Source organism: Phodopus roborovskii, unplaced genomic scaffold, assembly GCF_943737965.1.
Source record: "Phodopus roborovskii unplaced genomic scaffold, PHOROB, whole genome shotgun sequence".
In the NCBI taxonomy this organism is placed as follows: domain Eukaryota; kingdom Metazoa; phylum Chordata; class Mammalia; order Rodentia; family Cricetidae; genus Phodopus; species Phodopus roborovskii.
The window spans coordinates 3,983,544-4,008,321 of NW_026126547.1; the positions used below are offsets into that span (position 1 = coordinate 3,983,544).

The 24,778-nt window shown below is 37.5% G+C and overlaps 1 pseudogene; it reads left to right on the top strand.

Annotated features, from left to right (window-relative positions):
* Nucleotides 1–2,105: 2,105 nt before the first annotated feature.
* LOC127233892 (NADH dehydrogenase [ubiquinone] iron-sulfur protein 3, mitochondrial-like) overlaps nucleotides 2,106–24,778 on the top strand; it is a 48,678-nt pseudogene continuing 26,005 nt past the window's right edge.

The window sequence follows — 24,778 nt, forward strand, 5'->3', positions numbered from 1 at the left end:
TCACTTTGCAAATTGGTATGGCTGTTCCTCAGGAAAATGGGAATCAATTTACCTAAGATCTAGTAATTCCACTCTTAGGCATATACCCAAAAGATGCACATTCATACAACAAGGACACCTGTTCAACTATGTTCATAGAAGCATTATTTGTAATAGCCAGAACCTGGAAGCAACCTAGATTCCCCTCAACTGAAGAAAGGATGAGGAAACATGGTACATTTACACAATGGAGTACTATTCAGCAAAAAAAAAAAAAAAAAAAAAAAAAAAAAAATAGAATTACTCTTAATCAGGAGCCTTTCCTCCCAGCTCACTTCCTTCCTCTTGGGACTTAAACTCCTTGTACAAACCTGGAGTGTCCCTTGTCCATCCTTAAAAGTCATTTTAACCCTTTCTTTCTCAAACATCTCCATCATTTTCTGACTCCCCACAACAGGCACAAGCTAGGACTCCATAGGCACTATATTTGACTAGGACCCAGAGCAGGCAATGCCACCCAAAGAAGAGAGTGTCTGCTCCAAAAGATGAGATCAGGTATCTACACCAAGAATCATCTTAAACATCATAACTCCAGATTCTAAATCACAGCACAAAAAATAAAAATATGAACAACCAAGGAAAAAGTCCTTCTCCAGAATGTGATTATAACAGATCCCAAGAAAAGCAATATAGCTGAAGTGGGCCTTCAAAATAACAATCATGAATAAGTTAGAGAACCTTAAAGAGAATATGACACCTTATTTTTTACAAAAAATAATCACAATGAGACAAATAGCAACTTCAAAAATATTGTTGGGCAAAGAGAATACTTGAATTAGAAGAATGAAAATAGATCCATATTTATTAACTTGCACAAAACTCAACTCCAAATGGATCATGGACTTCATTGTAAGACAAGATCCCCCTCAATCAGACTGGGAGAGAAATGCCCTAAATCTGATAAAAGAAAAGTAAGGAATAGTTTTGAACTCATTTGTACAGGAAAGGACTTTCTCAACAGGACAACACTAGCACATGCATTAAAACCAGCATGAGACCTCATGAAGCTAAAAAGCTTTTGTAGAACCAAGAATACCATTATTTGAGCAATGGAATCCAACAGAATGGGAAAATATTTACTAATTATATATCTGATAGACATTATCTAAAACATACATAACCAAAAAAAAAAAAATGAGCATCAAGAAAACAAATAACCTAATTAAATTGCTGTGTTGAACTAAACAAAGTTCTCAAAAGATGAAACAAAAGTGACTGAAAAACACTTAAAATTTTTTTAACAGCATTAGCTTCAAGGTAAATGACAATTAAAATTTCTTTAAGATTTCATCTTAAGATCAATAAAACAAATGACTCCATATGCTGATGAGGCTAGAAGGAAAGGGAAATATTTATTACTGTGATGTTGCAAACTGGTAAAAACATCTTATAGAAATCAGTTGTGAAATTTTCTTATAAAACTAAAATTTGTTCTATCACAAAAATCCAGCTATAACAATCTTGAACTCTAAACTCTTCTATAATTTACTCCAGAGATACTTGCTTATCAGTGTCCATTATTATTATTTTGTGTGTGCATGCACATGAGTCCATGAGTGCATTTATGTGTGCATGTGTGTATGTGTGTTGGGGGAGGTGCACATGAGTCCACACAGGTTTCTGTGGCAGCAGAAGCTTCAGATTATCTGGATCAGGAGATATTGCTATTTATTTTGAGCCTCTAAATAGTTCTAGGTTCTGCCTGTGGGTCCTCTTCAAGAGCAGTATTACCCTTTTACCCTCTCAGCCCTCTTTCTAGCCTGTGAATCTCATTTTTCAGACCAGTCAGTCTGCAGTGCAATATTGGTGAATTGAGACCATTTGAAATAATTTTATTAGTTAGTGATGTCTAGTAGAACATACCTAGTAGAGTGATTTTATCTTATAAAAGGTTATAGACTAGTTTAACTTACATGTTGGGGCTTGGTATTCCAGTAATGGCCATTTGTGTGTCAGAAAGGCTCAAAACCTTGTAGCTGCAGAGAACACACATGGAGGCCAAACAGCAGTAACAGGCCATTGAAAGTCCGGGGTAGTATCTGGTCTACAGGCCATCTTGGAGGATCATGAAGCTGATTTCTGATGATGGTAAAGGACAGCAGTGGCAACAGCAGCACCAATGGGATAGTGTCACTGACAACACAATGCTAAGGTAGGTAAGCAAGCAATACTATATTCTCTTGGGCTCTTTTCACACCTGAGCTTCTACAGGAAGTGTGTTATCCATTCTGGTGAACAATCATGTTTAACCATTACACATCCTCATTCATCAATTAGATGTGCAAACCCATCTCCTTTATGCTGTGCTTTATTTTCAAATGAAGACAATGACAAGGACATCATCCCAGCTAACATGATGTAACTATCACATGTATATTCAGAACACCACCATTCTTCCCCCAGAGTATATGGCAAAGTCCCTTTAAGAATGGTAATGTTTGGTCTTATAATATCTCAAGACTCAATTATAATATTACAGACTTAACAGCATTCAGCAAATACAGCAGATTTTATATACATTATAGAACTAAGGGAGAGGAAAGGAAACATATATGTTTACTTATTATATCTATATGCATGCACAAACACAAGTAAATTTTTAACAAAATAGAACAGAAACCCTTAGTCAATTACAGTCCTTATTTATGTAGCTGGTGTTGTAACTTTGGCATGTATTTTTAACTACCTCTGTCTACTACTCCTTCCAAATCCCCCCCCCCCCACCTTCAGCAAAACATCAGCTGGTCTCAGTTTTTTATCTGGAGGGATGACCCACATCTTTCTTCCTGAAAGCACTCATCAAAGGTGCCTTCAAAAGAGAAGGAATTCAATATTCAATAAAATAAGATGGTCCATTCTTTGCAGAGCAGTCAGCCTACTTCCCAGCCATCCCTGTTATTCCCAATGGGCTTATAAATAAAGTAGCCATAGCAGAACAGGGAGACTACACATGGGCTCATTTATCATCCTCACTGGACTGTGTTATAATTTATCATTGACCTCAATCTCAGGACATGTGGTTCCAAGGGACAACTCAAAAGATCTCCTGCACTCCAGAGACACAGTCTTTCCCTGCACTTTGAAGATGCAGTCTGATTTTTTTCCTGATAGACTGGATCAATCTGATGTGTTAACACTGTAATTTTTCTCTTGGCATGATTCAAAGCATCAGGGGCCCAAAGTGGAATTTCACAAGGGAAATTATTAGCTTCTAGTTTGATAGAATACTTACCATTCCTCCTGACAGAAAAGCCCCACTGCCAGTGAATCCAAGACTTGTAGATCATCAGCCATAGGGGAAGCAGTACTATATGTCAGATACTGATTCACAGCATATAAGGAATATTTCTCCAGGCATGCTCACTATTGTCATCTAGCTGACACCCTAACAACACCTTTAAAAGTCCTTTCTATCATTCTATTAGGCAATTGCTCCAGCGATCTCCCACATCATTCTCTAGGGCCTAACCTAGTGAGCCTCACTATCTTCCTTATTCATGCACTCTATCCAACCTATTCAAGGTCCCACATCCAGTGCTCTGGCCCTGTCTGCACCACAAAATCTCTAGGCTTCTATCTATACTCTATCTATGTAGCCTTCAACTCACAAGCACTATCTAATCTTTTCACATAGCCAGAAATAGCCACACACTTAGGGTAGAATGTGAATCCTGTATACCAGTCTTCTCTGCCTGTCCTCCTGACTTCATTTCACCTAAGACATTTTCAAACTCCAGGTCCAATTCATGTGCATATCCTCTCTTCTTCCCTAATACATTTTCCCATTACAGATATAGAACTAGCAAAAGAATTGTACATGACCATATATCATCACAAAAATACCAACAATGTGAAAGGTTAAACTCATATATTCTCTCCAAAAACCACTAGTCCTGTAGAAATGTTTGCCAATAATTATTTAGATCAACCCTAGAGATCAGAATTTAAAAGACTAACCAGCATTTTATCAAGTAATTCAAGGAGTCTAAAGAAGACACTAAGAAACAGTTCAATGAAATTAAGGAAAAGTAGATAAGGAGAATAAATGTCTGAACAATATCCAAGAAAATGCAATCATAAGGCTGATGGAAATGATGAAGGCAATCTAGACCTTGAGAAATGAATTTAAGGAGATAGAAACATTGAGGACACTCAAACTGAAATGAAGATGGAATTGAGAAACCCAAAAACTGAACTCAGAAAGAAGCCATACAAATAGAATTAATAAAACAGAAAATACAGTATCAGGACTTGAAGGTAAAATAACAAGGATTATGAAAATGCTTTAACTATACTAGAAAAGGACATACATAAAATGTGAGATATCATTAAAATACCTAACCTTCTAATTATAAGTATGAATGATAGAGAAAACTCCCAAGTCAATAGCATAGATCATGTTTTCCACAAGACAATAGAAAACAATTCCCAATTCTAGCAACATATACCCATACAAATAAAAGAAGCACACAGAACAGGACAAAAAAAAAGAAAATTTCACAGCATATTACAGTTAAAATATTAATTATACAGAACTAATAAAGTGTATTGTAAGAAATAAGAGAAAAAACATAAAACTTATGAAAAGGAAACCCATCAGAATAATAGCTGAGTTCTCAATGTAAACTTTGAAAACCATGAAAGTCAAGAGCAATGTACTTGCAGGTTCAAAAGACTGACAACTAGCCTGCACCAACATGCACAGCAAATGACTGAAGGAGAAAGAGAAACTTGTCATAAAATAAAACAAAAAACATCCATTAAACCAAACCTAAAGAAATAGGAGGATGCAATATTTAAAGCTGAAGATAGGATGAGCATAGCCAATAGACTGTGGAAAGAAATATAAATATGTAATTATTAAAACACAAAATACCACCGAGAATATAAACAACAACAAAACAACAATATAATGAGCATGATTAACACGCAATTTCCAATAACTTTTAAATAAAAGACATGTACTGACAGAATGGATCAAGAAACAAAATCTCTATCTATAGTCTACAGAAAATACAGCTTAGCTTTCAAGATAAGCCCTAACTTATAGAAAAAGGACTGAAAAAAAAAACTATTCTAATCAAATGGGACCAGGAAGCAAATAGGTATTGCTATCCTAACATCTGACACAAAAGATTTCAAACCAAAATTAATCAGAAAAGATAAAAAAGTGCAGTTAACCTAATCAAGGTAACAATTAACCAAGAAGCCATAACCATCCTAAACAGACATGCACCAAATATAGGGCACCCAAATTCATTTAAAAAATGTATTGCTGAATTTGAAAACACATATTAACATCAATCCATTAATAGTGGATGATTTCAATAACCCACCTTCTCCAATAAACTCTGTTAAAAAGCAACAGAGAAACATCAGAACTAATTCTAGTTACATTAAGAGTTGTTGGCCAATTCTTAGTTTTTGTTGTTTATTTTATGAATTGGTTTATTGTTTCTTCTCCTTTCTCTCCTATTGGTATTTGATATTTACTTGCTCATTTTTGTTGGCCAAGATGAACTGTGTCTTAGCTCGCCTTTGTTTATCAATTCCTTTTATGAAACCAATTTTTTCTTGTGCTGTCATGATTGAGATTGTCTTTATCCTTCCTCTGGCTATAGAATTCCTTCAACTGTCTTCTGCAGCACTGGCTTGGTAGTTTTAAACTACTTAAGTTTGGGCCTGTCTTGAAATATACTTATACCTCCAGAAATTTTACAAGGTAGCTTTCTTGCACCTAGTAATCTTGGAGTATAGTTATTTGTTATCAGGGCTTGAAATATTTCATTTCATACTTTATTGGTTTTAGAGTTACTGATGAGAGACCTGATGTTATTCTTATATGTTTCCTTTTGTCAGTGAGTTGACATTTTCCTCTTATAGATTTTAATATTAGTAATTTATTTTAAGTATGTTCCTGAGCACTTAGAAATACATTTAAAAATATTTTTAATTAGTATCTATTGCAAGCTTTTCTCCTGGTGAACTTTCAACATTTTACCATATGTATTATTTGCATTTTAAATACTTATTGTCCTATGTCAGAAAATAATATTTCATCTGTTCATTTTAGCATAGCTCTAGTCTTGATGACTTTGTTCCTAAATGGTTTAGCGCAATACAAGTCTGAGTTGGAAACAGAAAGCTTCTTTGTTCTAGAATAGATTTTAAACACCAGGCTTTCAATGTTTTGCCACTGGGTATTCAATATGTAAATGAAGAATTTAGTTATGGTATCACTTGTTTAGGGGTCTCTATACTTAGACACAATGTTTTATCGTACTGCATCTTATCAACTGTAGTTGTTTTTAAAAAACTGCAAACTTGGAGTGACTCTAATATGTCTATCACTTCCTGAATGCAATTGCCAATTGCACAGTGGAAATTTATTGATGCAGTGGAATACAGATGTCTGCATTCTGTCCTCTCCAGAGTGTTAGGATTCAGTATAGAGTTGGCCTGTATATAGTTGGCTTTTTGTTTTAGATTTTATGACTCTTTACTCAAGACAGGACTAGTTTATAATGGCATATGTTTTGAACTTTCTTTTTAAGATTCTTAAGTTTTTATTTAAAATGTAGTCACACTATTTTTATTGAACTTTCTTAGATGTGTTTTCATTGAAATTTATTTTCCTTTACCATGTGACACTTTTTGTCTAAGGCACTACATAATGTTGGAGTTTATTCATAAGAAATATTTTGATAATGATTTCTCTTTCTTTGACTATAGATATTTTTCAATTTGTCTATTTTACCTGAATCCCTGTAGTTTTAAATTTTGTTTACTGCAACTAAGATAGCAAATTAATAATATGGGATCACCCATACTGAAAAGTAGTTCAGGCATGGGTGAGTTGGAATATATTTCTTCAATAACAATGTATTTTCCTAGGAAGGACCTCCAGAATTTGCTGAAAGTCAGCAAATGCAGCTTTAAAGACCCACAAGGAGATAGATAAAAGAGACCTCTTGCCTGAAAAAATTTGCTTTTGATGATATAAGCCTTAGTTTTCCCAGATGAAGTATGGTAAGATTCTGAAGGGGCACATACTTTCTGTAAAGAGCCATGATTGTTTTCTCCTTCCAGGAGGCCAAAGAAAAATAGTTTACTGTTGAAATGCAGAAAGAGCAGTAGTATCATGTGCACCAGTGCTACTGGCCAAGCAGGATGACTTGGCACTGGGCTCAATAATAGCATCACTATGAATATTAGAGAGACTAAGTGACTAGAACTGCAGGCAGAGAAACACCAAAAATATTTTCTAGCCATAATAAAATGAAAATTTGTGATTTGCAACTTAAATGGGTCTAGAAGATATGGTGTTAAGGAATATAAACTAAGCGCAGAAAGTTAAGAGCAAAACGATACCACATATATTTTCTCAAAAAGTTGTTCTAGAATTTCATAAAACTCTGGTCAGCAGAGATGAGGAGAAGGAGGATGAGGAGAGCTTGGTTAAGCAGAAAACAGTTCCTGTGAGGAGAAACAAACTCTGGTGTTGTGCAATTGCCCAGAATAATGTGACTATCAAAACTACTCTAAAGCAATGACTTTTCATGTTCTGACTACAAAGAGATGCTGAAGGATTAAGATGATGGATAATAACCCTGATTTGATCACCAACCATCACATATAATATAAAGTATCATGCCATGCAACCGAAATATGTATAATTATTATGTTTCAATCAGACAAAACAAAACCTCAGAGGGGGGGAAACAAAGAAAAAAACGAAGACTCAAGAAGATTTTTCATAAATACAAATGAATCTGTGAGTCATTATCTGGAAAGTAGGTTGAAGGTTTTGTTTTTGTTAACCATTTTGTGATGGACTAAGATCTCTAAAAATGTGAATGCAAACAAACCTTTCTTCCTTTTAGGTTGGTTGTGTGAGGCATGGGTTAGAATAGCACACTCAATCAGCTTCCTTATTATTTCACTTCTAGTTCCATGTTATCTTTTCCAGTTTTCTTCTCTCCCATTATTAATTTTAAAACTGTAATCCTGATACTTATCTTTCAATGGCTTCAAAACACGCAATCTTTGACTTGAACAATATTAAAAATAAAGCTATCTCAGACAGCACAGTATTATCCCAATTTGTGTGAAAACTTATTACTTTTGGTTTTCTCATCTTCTTCCACCAGAGATGCAATTTTATTAAATTTTTACAGATACATGATTTTGGTATCTGGAGTTTACTATTACATTTTTATGCTCAACACAAATGAGATTATTTTCAGTTAATTTTACAGATCAAGGCTCATTATTTAGGAATATGTTTCTCCCATGACTGAGCTCACACACAACATGATTTCCAAGAGTTTCCATGCACAAAAGCTGCCAAAGGTCTGATGTCAGCTGTGGAATCTGTATTTAGTAAGCCTGAGCTGGGCCTGATTTTTTATTCAGGCAATAACGGTAGAGGTGGATGGAGGACTGCCTAGGTCACAGCCCTTTCTTTTAAGAATTTCCCCCTATTATCCATGAAGAGCTTTCTCAACAACATCAAAATGAATTAGGTGAAACTATATTCAATAGAATTTAATTTAAAGAGATTATAGAAGTTAATGTTTAACTCTATATATGTTGTGTGCTTATTTCTTATTTTTCAAATAACTTGATAAGTATGTTCTATATTAATGTACTTAATGAGGAATATAAAGCCAGAACAAGATATGGGTTTTATAAACATATATTCTTGGTGGACAGAGTTGACTTCCCAGTCAAGTACCCTGATGCCAATTTGTTTCTATTTTTCCCCAATAAGATGATTTCCCCACACCCACCCCACATTGCCTTTCTATCATGGTCAAAACAAGCTTTGACTGTAAAGCTGAACTTTCTTGATTTCTTTTCAAGCTCATAGCTTAAATTTTATTCAACTAAGGAGAGAGAATTCAGGCACATGCATTTCATGTAGAGGAAAGCCAGTTATTGCCACAATGAGCTCCATGGTCCCCAGGGCTCTGTGACTGAAACCAACAAGTAAGGAGAAGGAGTTTGTATTTAAAGACAACAGTTCTAAAGCATCACATACAGAAATCTCATAGCTGCTTCAAGGCAACCTCTGTGAATTCAAACTTTCACTAGTACCTTTGCAGACTCACCAACATCATATCACTGACAGTTCTATTAGCTGGGATGAGCACCACAGATTTGTAGACTAGGAAACTGAAACTCTACATGCTTAGTGTGCCCACAGTTACTCCCTGCATGTAAATGGCTGAGTGAGAATTGGACTGCAGGGCTCGTGAGTATGAAGTCACATGTTCTGTGCCAACACAGCAGGTGTAGACACCAACAAGCAGAATCAACCATGCCTGCAAATTTTGCACCTCTCCAAGTCCCCTCTTTATTATTCCAATATGTTCTGCTTATGAGACTTCTCTGACTGAGGACACCTGAATCACAAGATCAGAATCTGTCAAGCAGCTACAGATTGATTTTCTTGTTCCTAAAGCATAAAAACACATTTTCTCCTTCCCATATAGATCTTACAATGAAGTACACAGGTAATAAATTATTGGAATATTAAGACTATCAGTGACGACGTTAGGTGTTACACACCCTGGGAGTGTTATATGTAGTCTTCCGAAGATGGAAATTTAAAGCAAATTTGCTTTATTCTCTAGCTAAGGTGTTTCATCTTCATGTGCCCTTACAATCCTGTGACAGAAATCCACAGAAAGAGTAATAATAATATAAGATCTGTGGATTCATAAAGTTTACATTGGTATGCTTTTCAAGTAAAGAATAAAGAGAAATTGCATAGGTTATGAGTAGGGTACTAATGAAATTAGCCAGACAAAATGCAGTTAAATATTTGAAAGTCTCTTTGTCTAGAACCAGCCTGTAGTTTAGGGTTGCACTGATGTTGGAGAGACAGGATAGGCCATTTCAGCAAAGTGTGCCCAGTGAAACACCTGCACTTGTGCAGAAAAGGAATAATTTTCTCTCTTGTGTTTCTTTACAGTGGTTCTCAATCTTCCTAATTCTGTGAATTTAATACAGATTCTCATGTTGTGGTGACCCCCACATGTTGCTACTTCATAACTGGAATTTTTCCATTCATGTGAATCATCATATAAATATCTGCATTTTCTGATGGTCTTAGGCAACCCCTGTGAATGGGTCAGTAGATCCCTCAAAAGGATGTGACCCACAAGTTGAGATCTACTGGTTTAGGATCTTTTGCATACACTTCTGTTCCCTGAGGGGAACCCTGTTGGGCTTTGCTAACATTTTTACCTCTTCAGGAAAATATTCTGGAGAAAAAAGATTTCAATGCTCACATTTTCTTTTCCACAGTACAGAAAGGAGGAGGACTCATCACAGAAGGTGGGCAAGTCCCTTTCTATGTGTGATACTTCTTGTTTAGTTTTATCCACCTATCTTATTAAAAACAATGAGTTTTTTCTTCTCTGTTTTTTTTATTTAAATTTAAACAATCATATTTTACATACCAATTCCAGTTCCCTCTCCTCCCAGTCCTCCTATTCCCCCCACCAGCCCGCATTCCACCTCTCATCCCCTCCCCAAGGAGGATGATCCTATGAGGGTCATCAAAGTCTGTCACATCACTTGGGGCAGGGCCTAGGTGCTTCCCCATTTATTTAGGCTGAAAGAGTATCCCATCATAGGGAATGGACTCTCAAAGTCCATGCACTAGGCATAAATACTAAGTCCACTGCCAGATGTCTTATAGACTGTCTAGTCCTCCCAACTGACACATTCAAGGGGCCTGCTTGGGTCTTCTGCTGGTTCTCCAGCTGTCAGACTGGGGTCCATGAGACCCTACTTCCTCAGGTCAGCTCTTTCTGTGGGTTTCCCCAGCATGGTCTTGACCCGTTAAGCAATGAATTTCTAAAGAAAATTTCTTGTATTTGTTTCTCCACTAGTATGTCAAGACTAAGTCAGTCATAGTTCTCAAGGAAGCTGGTTGGATTAGTGCTGGCTGTGCATGTCCTATGAATATCCCATTGACCCTGACCCTAAATATCTGCTCCAAACTCAGTTTTGACAAAGAGATAAATTTCTATAATGTGCTCATCTTAAATTTCACTTTCCAAATTGACCTCATCACCAACACTGAGGACATTTTTATTTGCATTTGTCCATTGTTCATGTTTATTATTCAAGTGTTAAGTATGCTTTATTCACATTGAAGATTTAATTTTGTTTTTAATTATAGGTACCTGTGTGGATTGGGGAGGAAGGTAAGTACACAAGAATTCAGTTGTCTTCTGAGGCTAAACGAGGATATAGAAGGTCTAGATCTAGGGTTACAGGAGATTGTAAGCTGCCTGACATGGTGCTGTAATTAAACTCAGGTCCTTTGCAAGAATAGCAAGAATTCTAAATTATTGAGCCATGCCTCCAGCTCAGGTTTTTTTCCTGTTTGATTAGGACAGACTATAATGAAGGAAGAAAGTCTCAAAGTGGGCCAAAGTGAAAAGAGCTTTTCTGGACCTTGGCAATGGCAGTCAAGCTGATGAGAAGTGGTGGTACTTAGCAGTACAGACATATTAGTAAGCAATAAAAGTAGCTCTTCCCTGAGACAAATAACTCCTCATGGCACACATTAGTAATTTTAGCATTCTATCACTCACCAATGGTAGGATAGCTTCATGTGGTAGGATATCCTGAAAGGACATAGTGGGAATCCTTTTCATCCAGGGCATATCCAATGCCTTTTTGATTGATTCTTCACCTCTTCAGGGACAGGAGTTAAGGCCATAAATTCTGGGAAAGACAAACCAAAATTGTCCCAGTGTGATACTTACTTGCAGATAGCTCCCAAACCTCTCCTGGGATTCAAATGACACTAACCCAAGTGAAATGACAAAAGGATTAACTGATCTTTGGGGATTAAGTGTAATTTTTGCATCACTATAAGAAGGAACTACCTAATAAACCACTGAGCCTTCAGTGTTACAATTTTAAAATATAGCCTCAAAGTAGGCATGATTTTATAGAAAATATGAGAAGAGTTAGCCCCCCTTTGCAAGGCAGAAGCAATGGATCAAAACTCTGCAAGAAAGGATAGGCAATCTTTCCATTTTTCATAGAAAACATTAACCCTTTAACCAACAGGCTATATCCTGTGTCACTGCAGATGGATAAAGTCAAAATCACAGGCTTTGGGGTACACAAAGAACAAAGTTTCTTATCTTCTACTTTATATTCGAAGACATGGGTCACATGGCATTGATCAACTAAAAAGTCTGTGTTCTAGCAATGTGGAACTTGGGGTTGTCAGCCAAGGCTTTCCTCTGACCTCCAGAAATACACCCTGGCATGTACCTACAAATACATGAGTGGGAACACACACATACAATAAAAATAAAGCAAGACAAAATAAAGGCCTATAATTACTCAGATTTGGAGAAAGTAAATTACCTCACATGATTCCTTAAAGTAATACATATAAAATGCTTTTCACAGGTGTCCAGTATTCGAACTTACCAACTACCAGGCATTATGACGCCTCTGGCAGCCACCACTGTTACTAAAAGTTTTCTTGGCCCATTTGGTCCTGCCACCCTTGGGCCCCAAGTAAATATACAGGCTCTATATTAATTATGAAAATGTTGCCAGATGACTAGGGCTTCTTATTGGCTAACTGACTTAGTTATTAACCCATTATCAATCTATGTATTGCCACAAGGCTGTGGCTTACTCACCAATGCTCAGGCATGTTATTACTCCTTTGGCATCATGGTAACTCTGTGGCGGTCTCTCTTTGCCTACCTTTCCCAGTATTCTCCTTGTCTCCTAGACCCACCCATCTTCCTGCCTCATTGGATGAACAATATTTTATTCATTAACCGATAAGAGAAATACATATAGAGAAGGACATCCCCATCATACCACAAATGCTGTGAGCACAGTCTAGCTCATATCAGTCTCATCTCCATTCACTTTCATCTTATCTTCTCATCCACCAGTTAGCCATCATTCCTTCATTCTATGTTGCTATGATCCCATTCTCCTAATCAATCTGTTTGTCCTTCCATTTCTTCATCCACTTATAGTTTCCCCCATGTGCTCATCTGTCTTTCCATCATATCATCATCCGGATTCTTGACTGTTCATCAGGGGTGACCAGTAAGGGGTTAGGTCCCCATATGTCTTTAGTGACTTGAAAGTACCAATGTCCAGGATAGGATAAGGATTCTAAGATCCAAATAAAGTTCTTGAAGCAGGTTTTATGCTTACTGCCTGTGCTTTTAAATTCTTTAGAGCCTATGATAGTTAATTTTTATCATTAACTTGAATGGATTAAGAAGCACCTAGATGCATAGATTAGTAAAATTCCTGGGTATGTCTGTGACTCAGAGGATATTAGTAACCACACATTCACAATGTGAGGATATTATTGGTGGTAACATGAAAGGAGCTGGGTCTAGTTGGAGGAAGTAAGTCACTGAGAGCAGTTCCTTGGATTTCACATTAGCCATTTCCTGTTTCTCTACTCTCTCTATTTCCTGTTTGTTATGTAGTAAAGAAGCTCAACCACAAAATATTCCTGCCACCAATCATTTTCTGCTGAAGCACACAGGGACATAATTATGGATTGACTTTAAGAAACATGAGCCAAAATAAAACTTTCCTGTTGAGTGTTTTGGCAGTGAATGACACTAAAGTAAGGGTACCAGCTAGCAGGTGGCTTTTTCTCCATCAATTAAAGAATCAACAGGAAAATGGCTCAGTACAAAAAAGTTCATGGGATGGGAAGACTACTAACTTTTATTGGGATTTAATATTCCTGCCTGGTGATCCTCATCCCTTTCTTTAACCATTGGTCTAAAGACTTCTCTGTCTCATTTCTATTCCAAGTCTTTGTCTGTTCACAAAGATGCATGTGATCACATTGCTGATTGGCTGGGATAAGAATGGATAGCCCAGCCTTCACTGCTCTTTGTGATGAGGCAGAAAGTTCCACCATGTAAGAGAGAAAATGAGTTACATATCAGGGAAATAGACTTACTCGGACAAAAAGCCACAGAAAAATGCTAGGAGCAAAAACCTATTAAAAAACCAATCTAGGATTATTATGTTTCCCCTTGCTCATTTTAACTGTCCATAGTCTCAGTAACAATATCAAGTTAGAACAAAAAAAAATCAGTGATACCAGACAAAACAATCATCTTTATCTGCAGGCTCATTTCCCTTAGACATGATAAGCAACTAAAGAAGCCCATTTTAAATCACAGATTTATCCTACAGGTTATTTCCCATAAAGATTTTTATTTAACACAGTAATATTTTAATCACTTTTGTTATCCATTATAATAACATTGTTTGTTCTTTCCACAGTGTTTTCTATAAATGGATGTGTCTTGGTTCCCCAAATGACCTTGTAAAGACAGATCTGACAGAAGATGAAACAGATGGAGGGAATCACTTTAGTTCTGTATCCAGCATGTGACACAGCCTTGACTAGAATCCAGGTGCTGCTTAGAATAGTAAAGATTATATTGACCCATATAGAGCAGAGGAGAGAGAGAGAGAGAGAGAGAGAGAGAGAGAGAGAGAGAGAGAAAGAGAGAGAGAGAGAGAGGGAGGGAGGGAGATATGACTGAGGAAATGTGGTATTCAGGACATCCAGTTAATGCCAAACTAGAGACTTTTTGATAGCATCTGGTGTCTGCTCCCAGGCATCCCACCTCTGTATGCCTCTGAGTAATAACCCCCTGTGATGGTTAGGATCATATGTTAACTAGATAGGGCCTAAGCATACACAGATATTCTGGATGCATCTGTGAAAATGTTTTCAATGAGATTAGGATTTGAGTCAGTACATGAGGTGAAACCATTGTCTTCTCCAACGTGAGTGGACCTCATTCAATCCACTGAAGACTAGAACAAAGGACAATAAATTGGCCTTCAGTATGCCTCCATTTCTAAGCTGAAATATCCATCTTCTGTTATCTTGGCCTTAGACTGGAACATAGATCATCTTCTGCCCTCCTCTAGATCCTTGGTCTCAGATTGAAAGCACACCATCAGCTGACCTGGTCTGCCATTAGCTGAATCTTCTATCATTGTGAGAAGACTCTCTTGCTACCTCTTTATTATAGAACACAGACTAATATCCCCAGTAGTGCTGAACTTTTTACTAGTATCCTTCTTTATATTCCAAATCCTGTTTAGCCCTAAAACATACCTCCTAAATATAATAGTTAAAAAATCTTCAGACTTTAAGAACACCATCATGTTTTTGAAATGTGTTTTCTTATATAGTCATTTAAAAAGTGTCTTGTAACAGAGTATCCCTTAATGTCTTGATTTACTGATGGGAAACCATACTCAAATTCTATGACATAAGAATCCCTGAGACATATCTGAGGATGTTTAGAGACCAAGTGTAGTTCTACTGTGCTTTCTATTCTAGGTCACATTGTTTAGAATAGATGCTTCTGCATTAGATACTTACAAAGAATACTTACTTGTTTTTTATACACTTAAAATTAAAATCTAGTCACACACCCCCTTTCTTCCTTCAAGCCCCTCTCAAGTTTCTATCCTCCAACTTCTTCCCCTACACCTCCCTATTGTCCTCTCAAGTGGACGAGGACTATTTTAGGTATAGTGCTCCCATCCTACTGTCTTCTCCCATTTGCCTTCTGTAACATCTATGATTTCAAAAGTCCACTCCAAATGCAAATAATTAGAAATTTGCTACTAAAGGAAGAGCCATCTTTGCAGGTGCATGGCTTTCATGCAGCACATTTAGGAGTATGGTTTAAAAAATTCATCTGATTTGTTCTTGCGGCTTACACTTTATCTATGATATGTTAGTAATGGACTAGTTTGGTAATATGTATTTTAAGACAAAGGATGAATGTCATCTTTAGCAAATTAAACATTATACTAATGTATGCAGGCAATCACTGTTTGGAGAAAATAGGAGATTAAAGGAACTGCATGTTTGTTTGTTTTTCTTCATTTACTTTCCTGTTCCACACTTTTAAGTCTTTCCAATATGAAATTATAAAGTATATTTCTGATCAGGTATTCTTTTTGCCTTTTTATTTATGTGCTCAAAATCTACATGTGCATGTACATACAGAGACACTCACTGTATGAAATTACACTGTAATGAGATACAGAGCCTGACAGGACTTCTTTACTTTTAAAGCTTCCTGCTTGCTCTTGCTTTCTCCCCTACAGAGAAAACCACTATCACACATTTTAATCTTAATTATCCCATTTTCTTTGTTCTTCTTCCCCTACCAGTAATACATGCATCTCCAAGCAACCTATTGTCTGCAGTTAGCAAGTTTGGGGCTTTTCCAAAGGAGTCATACCGTGTGCATTATTCTTTACCTTGAGTTTTTATTTGACTTGTTTTTATAGATTCTTTTATACATGTGTCATATACACAAATTGCCCTAGAAATGAACAATTTAAAAATTGATTGGTAGTGGAATTGTCCACTTCTAACTAAATGCACAATCCCTATTGCAAGGAAAATTACCTGAAGCAAAAAAAGGCCTCAATGGTACTGTGCTGAAGAAAAGACTTGGCCAGCTCACTCAAAGCATGGGAGTTCAGTTTCTGGAAGTGTTAGTCTTATGAGTTGAAATTCTTTATGAACAGCTTGGCCACACCACCCACCTATGCTTTACACTGTCATCATCACTCCTCACAGTGTCTGGATGGAAGTTTAAGACTTCTGCTGCCTTCATGGTGTACAGGTGAGCACCCACATGCCTCAAAGGTTTCTAGAGGAATGGAATGATTAGAGTATGTATAAGCAGGTTAAAAAAAGTTTTATTGAATAAATCTGTTCTTGGACAACTACACCCATGTGTGCATTCTGGTTACTTTCATTGCCCACTATCTCTTATCCCCTTTCCATCCTGCATTTGTGTCTGGTTATGTTTTCTAACCCACTTGATTTTGACCGGGACTATCTGTGGGACCCTGGGCTTAGAATTCCCCATTGGAGACTGGTGGACTTACCACAGCACAGCACTACTGTTTCATACACTCAAAGACAATGATTGTTCCTAAAATGCACCAATAGTAAAGAGTTGAGCAGGGCAGGGACAGGGTCCCATGAGCCCCAACACCTCTTAGTTAGGCTTTCTATTGCTGTGATGAAACTCTATGACAAAAAGCAACTTGGGGAAGGATTTATTTATTTATTCTCTATCACTGAGGTAAGTCAGGGAAGTAACTCAAGCAGTGCAGGAACCTGGAGGTAGGAGCTGATGCAGAGGTCATGGATGAGACCACTGCTGCTTATAGGCTTGGCTTGCTGTTTATGGCTCACTCAGCCTACTTTCTTATAGAATCCAGGACAGCCATCCCAGGGCTTGGCACTATATACAATAGGCTTGGTCCTTCCACACCAATCACTAGTTAAGAAAATTTATCCAGGCTTGCCCACAACCAAGTCTTATGGAGGCATTTTCTCAGTTGAGGGTCCTTCCTGTCATATGACTCTAGTTTCTGTCAACCTGAAATAAAATTAGTCAAGACACTGCTCTATGACCTGTGTAAGGCACTGACACCATTCTATGAGTTACATAGGTCCAGTCTTGTATAATCCCAGTGCAGGCAAGGAAATTTATTATAAGATATTGTATTATGTGGTTATAGAGAATGGTAAAAACAAGTTTTCAGTGCAGGGTTTCAGGGTGGAGACTCAGCAATACACACAGTAAGATAGTCCTATGGATGCCCACTGGGTTTGTCTTATTCTTTGGGGGAGTCTTGTTTTACATAGACATTCATCAGGTTAGATCAGTCTGACCCATGTTAGAGAAGATAATCCATGGTTATTTATTTATTTTTCTTTGGGTTTTTTTGTATTGTTTTGTTTTGTTTTTATTTTTCAACATAGGGTTTCTCTGTACTGCTTTGGAGCCTGACCTAGAACTAGCTCTTGTAGACCAGGCTCATCCTCAAATTCACAGAGATCTACTTGCCTCTGCCTCCTGAGTGTTGGAATTAAAGGCATGCATGACCAATGCCTGGCTAGTGATGGTGATTGTTAATTGCACACACTTGATGGGATGTAGCATCACCTAGGAAATGGGATCCTGGGCATGTCTATAGGAGATTATCTTTATGCTAATTACTGTGGGAAGACAGAACAGAACCAGCTTCTTCAAGCTTCTCCTGCCTTGACTTTGAACCATGAGTTAAAAATAAACATTTTTTTTATTAACTTACTTCATCATAGAAACAGAAAACTCACTCAAATATCTAGATGCTAAAAAGTTCAATTTAATGTTCATATCATCTTCCTTACAATGCATACTACAAACAGACACAAAATCAGTGATAAACACATATAATGTTGTACCCCTGAACTTTTTAAAAGCCTGTCTGAAGTTGACTTTCCTGGTAAGGCCTTCTCTGAAGTCTGCCTCGTTTGTGATTCCTGTGGATTTATGGAAATACTCTCAATTCTTATCCAGTATGACACATTAGTTTTTCTCTTCAACAAAGCCAAACAACTTTAGGTCAATGAGTCTCATTCGTTCATACAATCATATCATACACTCAGTATGGGCACAGAACATGTACTTGCAAGATGCAAACCAGTGTCATATTCATTTCAACATAGACATACAGAAATACTGAATAAATGTAAACCTTCTTAACAGAATGTAGTAGAAGGTGAGAGTCTTTGTGAGCCGTTTCCTTCTGTCTTTAAGATCTTGACTCTAAGGATGTGGAATGATTCAACCTGTGGCTGTGAATAACAGGCCAGCCTAGAAGGTTCTCCAAAGTGCGTCCTTGCACAAGGAACAAGAGGATTTTCACATATGGCTGAAATCAAATCTTGGGCAGCAGTCTGTATGTTTTGTCTGCCAGCAAGCTTAGGCAGAACTCCAGGCTACCTCTGGTGTTCCACAGTGCTTTTCTCAGCCCAGCAAGCCCACACTAATTATTGTGGCAAAAATGTGGGATTTATTCTCTTATGACCCTTTTCATCAGGTTGTGTCCATTCACCCTTCACTGGGAAAAAAGTCATGGCTCTAGAAGCCTAGTCTGGATTAGGGTTGTTTGCAACCAGCTGCAGGAAGTCTGCAGTGTGCCTGCCCATTTTACTCAACCAGAATTTCCTTTTTTTCCTCTCCAACACCCTCCGTGATAGTTTTTTACACCCCAGCCACACTCCTAAAAGTTCATGTAAGGAATAGTCAGGCTTCTCTTTCTGTCTCACCTCAGCAGTTGTGGCACTGATCCTTGTAGAGAATTCTTCCTTAGCTATGAGAACAATATGAACAGAGGAAGTCTTTGCTGTATGGAATCATGCATCTACCAACTAATTCTTCATTCAGGAAAAAGAAGTCAAGAGTGGCTCCTATTTCAGCACTCACATTCTATTGATCCACTACAAAATCAGATCTGTGGTAGAAGCAAGCAGACAGGTCAAGGATGAGCAGAGTGATGTGTGTGTTTTGTTAACTGTAAGGCCATGCTGAACAAAAGCAAGAAGCAAATAGGAGGGATGCTGGGATAAGGTTTTGGAGAGACATTTATGAACTATATAACAAAGAATTATATATGTAAGGAGTACGGCTTTTCCGCCTGCCACTGCTGGTCTTGTCCTGCCACTGCGCCAGCCCCAAATAATGCATAGAGACTCTGTATTTGATATGATGCTGTTGGCCCGGTTACTTGTTTCATATCGGCTAGCTCTGCCTTAATTATTAACCCACTTCTGCTGATCTATGTATTTCTCTTACCGGGGAGCCGGCTGGCATACTGCTTTCTCCCGACTCTCCATCTTGGCTCCTCCCTACTACTTCCTCTTTCCTCCTTGTCTCCTAGTCCCTCCTATCTTCCTTTCCTATTGGCCAACAGTGCTTTATTATTAACCAGTATGAGAAACATATATACATAATGGCATCTCCCATCATATATACACTTTGAATAGGTCACTGACAATATGCAGAAACTCAAAGGTCCAAGGAGAGGCCAAAAAAATATTGATGGAAAACATTAATAAAAATGAAATCTTCCTTTTTTTCTTTATTTATTTTATATAACCAAGTCCATTTAAATGAAAACAAACATTTATAGACAATATTTGGGGAAAAAATCTTCCTAGAGTAGTATCATTTCTAGCTTCATTATAAGTATGTGCCCTTATACCCACAGATAAGTATAGCTTTAACTACTCATCAAATAAACGTCTTTTACAACTCCCGGAGACCATTACTGGAAGCCACACAACTCCTCAAACTGTAGAGAACACCTGACCCCTGATGGGAGATGTCATTTTGTATATGTGTCTCATACTGGTTAATGAATAAAGCACTGTTGGCCAATAGGAAAGGAAGATAGGAGGGACTAGGAGACAAGGAGGAAATAGGAAGTAGTAAAGGAGGAGCCAAGATGGAGAGTCTGGAGAAAGCAGTATGCCGGCCGGCTCCCTGGTAAGAGAAATACATAGATCAACAGAAATGGGTTAATAATTAAGACAGAGCTAGCCTATAAGAAACTAGTAATGGACCAACAGAATTATATCAAATACAGAGTCTCTGTGTGTTAATTGGGGCTGGTGCGGCGGCAGGACCAGACCAGGCGGCGGGCAGAAAAAACCTGTAACTCCCTACAGACACCAACTGTTGGGTTCCCATTTCCAGTTGATAGATCCACAACACAATTCCTACACCCAAAGCTCCAGGAACATGGTGGAAGAGGTGCTGAGATAATTATAAGAACCAAAGAACAGGACATCAGCTTGGATATAATGTCCACTGTATAGGACAGGAAAACTATGCCCATGAAATTCCCATAAATTGGTTGTCTAAAAAAGTGCTGAAAATATCACAATACTTTTTGACATGTGAACACAGATTGGAAAAAATCTAACAAGGTTCCACCATTAGATGAAGAGCTACAGGTGATTAATGACTTCTGAAGGATAATCAGCCTTCTCCAGGGAGGAGCTGCCTGGCGAGTTACCCAATCTCATGTAGGTAGCCCTAAACTCATATGCATACAAGCAATGCAAAAAGGCACTCAACAATTTTTATTTATCAATGTATATTTTCAGATATATAATAACAATAATAATTAAAGGGTAGGAGGCCATGGATTTAAGAGGAAGTGGGGCAGCACAGGAGGAAAAGTGATGTAAATACAGTAATTATGCACAAAATTATCAAAAGGCATATATATATATATATATATACATATATATATCACCTTATATTTCAATTAAGCCATTGAAATTATAAATTTTATGTCTAATATGCTATAGGAAAAAACCAAAACTTATCTCGATGTTCGACAGCACTGGAAGTCAGTGCTTGTGGTGGAAACTCAGAGAAGCAAAGAGAAACTGGTTTCTTTAAAGCACATGCTCATTGTGGTAGCAGGTGTTTTATATCAATCACATTCTCTCCAACATAAACTGTCCTTGGTGTTTTTGATTTTACAGATTCTGACAGGAGCAAAATGATATCTCAAAGTTCTTTTAATTTATACTTCCCTCATGGCTAAGAATGTTGAGCACTTTCTTAAGTGTCTTTCATGCATTTTAGATTCCTCTATTGAGATTTCTCTATCTAGTTCGGAACCCAACATTTTAATAGGGTTATTTGGTGTTTTGGTGACTAGTTTCTTGAGTTCCTTGTTTATTGTGGAGATCAGTCCTCTGTCAAATGTGGGATTGGTGAAGATCTTTTCCCAATGTGTGGGGCTGCCATTTTGTCTTGTTGAGGGTGTACTTTGCCTTACAGAAGCATCTCAGTTTCAGGTGGTTCCATTTATTAATTGTTGATCTCAGTGTCTGTGCTACTGGTGTTAATGTTTAAGAAGTAGGCTCCTGTACAATTCATTCAAGGGTAACTCCTATTTTCTAACTTCTAAGAAGTTCAGTGTGCCTGGATTTATGTTGAGGTCTTTGATCTATTTGGACTTAAATTTTGTGCATGGCAATATGTATGGATCTATCTGCAGTCATCTACATATCAGCATCCAGTTATGCCAGCACCATTTGTTAAAGATACTTTCTTTTTTTCCATTGTATAATTTTGGTTTCTTTGACAAAAATAAGGTGTTTGTAGGTGTGTGGGTTAACATCAGGGTTTCCAGATTGATTCAATTGGTGTACCTGTCTATTTTTGTGCCAATACCAAGCTGCATTGAATATGGAGACTGATATTGGCAAGACTGCCATTTTTACTATGTTGATCCTACCTATCCAAAAGCATGGGAGATCTTTCCATTTTCCGGTGTCTTGTTGAATTCTTTCATAAAAAACTCAAAGTTATTGCTATACAGGTCTTTCACTTGTTTGATGAGTATTCCCCAAGACATTTTATGTTGCTTGTGCCTATTGTAAAGTGTGATGTTACTCTGATTTCTTTATCAGCCCACTTATCCTCTATATGTAGTAGGGCTTCTAATTTTTTAAAGTTAATCTTTTTTATTTTTTATTATTTTAATTATTTTTTATTCTTTTATTTTATTTTTTTATTTTTATTTTTTTTTATTTATTATTTTACATGTCAATCCCAGTTCCCTCTTCCCCCCTCCTCCCTCCTTTTACCCTCACTGTCCCATCACATGAACACTGACCACTATCCCCCTCCCATCCCCCCACTCCAATTCCACATGTAGGGCAATGCCATCCAGGTGGGGTCATGTAGATCTGACAGGTCATTTGAAGTAAGGACTAGGACTTTTCTCCTGTCTCTAGGTTAAGGCAGTATCCCTCCATGGGAGATGTGTCCGCAAGGTCCTTTTGTGCACCAGGGATACATCCTGGTTCCACTGTCTGAGGTCCCTTAGTCTGCTCAGGCCTTCTAGCTGAGACCCATATTCAGGGGAGCCTGAGTCAGTCCCATGCTGGATTCCCAACTATCAGTCTGGGGGGCCTGTTAGCTCCTCCTTGTTTAGGTCAGCTGTCTCTATGCGTTTCTGCAACCTGGTCTTGTCCTCTCCCTCTGCATCTGGGTTCTAGTTCGACTCAGTGTTTAGCAATAAGGAGTACGGTTTTTCCGCCTGTCGCTCCTGGTCTTGCCACTGTGCCAGCCCCAATTAACACACAGAGACTTTGTATTTGATACAATGTTATTAGCCAGGTGCTAATTTTTTTATTGGCTAGCTCTGTCTTAAGTATTAACCCATTTCTGTTGATCTATGTATTTCTCTTACCGGGGAGCCGGTAGGCATACTGCTTTCTCCCGACTCTCCATCTTGGCTCCTCCTTTCTACTTCCTCTTTCTTCCTTGTCCTTCCTATCTTCCTTTCCTATTGGCCAACAGTGCTTTATTCATTAACCAATATGAGAAACATATACAGAATGACATCTCCCATCATCTCCTCTTTTCTATCTAAATAAAAAGAGGGGTTTTAACCTTAACATAGCAAAATATATCACATAACAGTTGTTATCAAATAAGAATCATAGTTAACAATATTTAGTCCATTAACATTTAGCAAGATTTAAGAAACTATTCTATCATCTATCCTATCTTTGTGTGTCTAAAGTCTATGTAACTTATCTTTAATATTAAGGAAAACTATAACCATAACTATCTGTCTTTAACTCCTTTAAAGACCACAGAAGGATAGTCTATAAACTCTAGAAATGACAGAGACAATTCACTGTCTGGTCACCCGAAGTTCTTTTATAATCTTCTATCTTCAGCCCATAGGCCATAGTGTGTCTGGCAGACTCTTCAGCAAAGCAGGAAACTTTAAACTGTCTTTTTGTATTGGCAGTTTGTCAGTCACTTTTCTGTGTGTCCTGCATACTGTCTCGCAGACTCTTCCATGAAGCAGGATCTCTGTAGCAATGTCCATCTTGAATCAGCAGTCACTTTTCGGTGGGTCCTGCATGTCCAGTTTATACAGCATAAAGTCAAACAGTCCAGACAAGAGCAGTATCTTATCCAAATGGCTAGTCTTGCCATATTTGGAGCAAACTTCATAACGCTTTTCTTCAATGTCCATCATCCTTTCTGACGCAGGTGGTGTTGCCAGGAGCATTTATGTCTCATTGTCAAGAAAAACCCTAAACCATTTTTAATGCCATATTCTGTAGGTCTTTGAAAGGTTTGAAGAATGCCTATCTATCTCAAATACATCTCTGTATATCTAGAAAACCTAACTCACCTAGCTTTAAGTTTTGACTATTATAGGTAATTATCTAAAATCTGTACTAAATTATACATTTTTAAATGAGCTATATACACACAATACCTAAACAAGAGGAGAAATATACATATCATAAAATTGACCTTAAATTTGTATTAATAAATGAAAATTCATTCCAAAACAAGTATTCATATCTATACCGTAATCCCCCTTTTACCTTTAAAAAGAATTGGGTGTGATCATTTATCATTTATAACTAACCCCATTTAAATGAAAACAAACATTTGTAAACAATATTTGGGAATTTGTACGATGTTCTTTCCAAACTACTTCCTGCTGATAGGGGGCGCTGTCATGGGGATGCTAAGAAGACGCAGATATCCTGGTTGTAGTCTGCAAGGCTGCTTTGTCCAAGCTGTTTTGAATGTAGGATCACCTGGTACTCTGTTTCAGGGGTTCTGGCTTGATCAAACCACAGCTTTTCATTTTCTATGGAAACAAAAATAGAAATCCTTTTCTCCAGTAACTTGTCCTTATACTTAAATTTTGAAGTCAAAGCATTTTTTTAAACTGATAAATTTTATTTTCTCAGGGGAGGCTTATATAGGACCGTGGGCATGATGTGAGCAGGGTTTGAGCATAGGCAGGG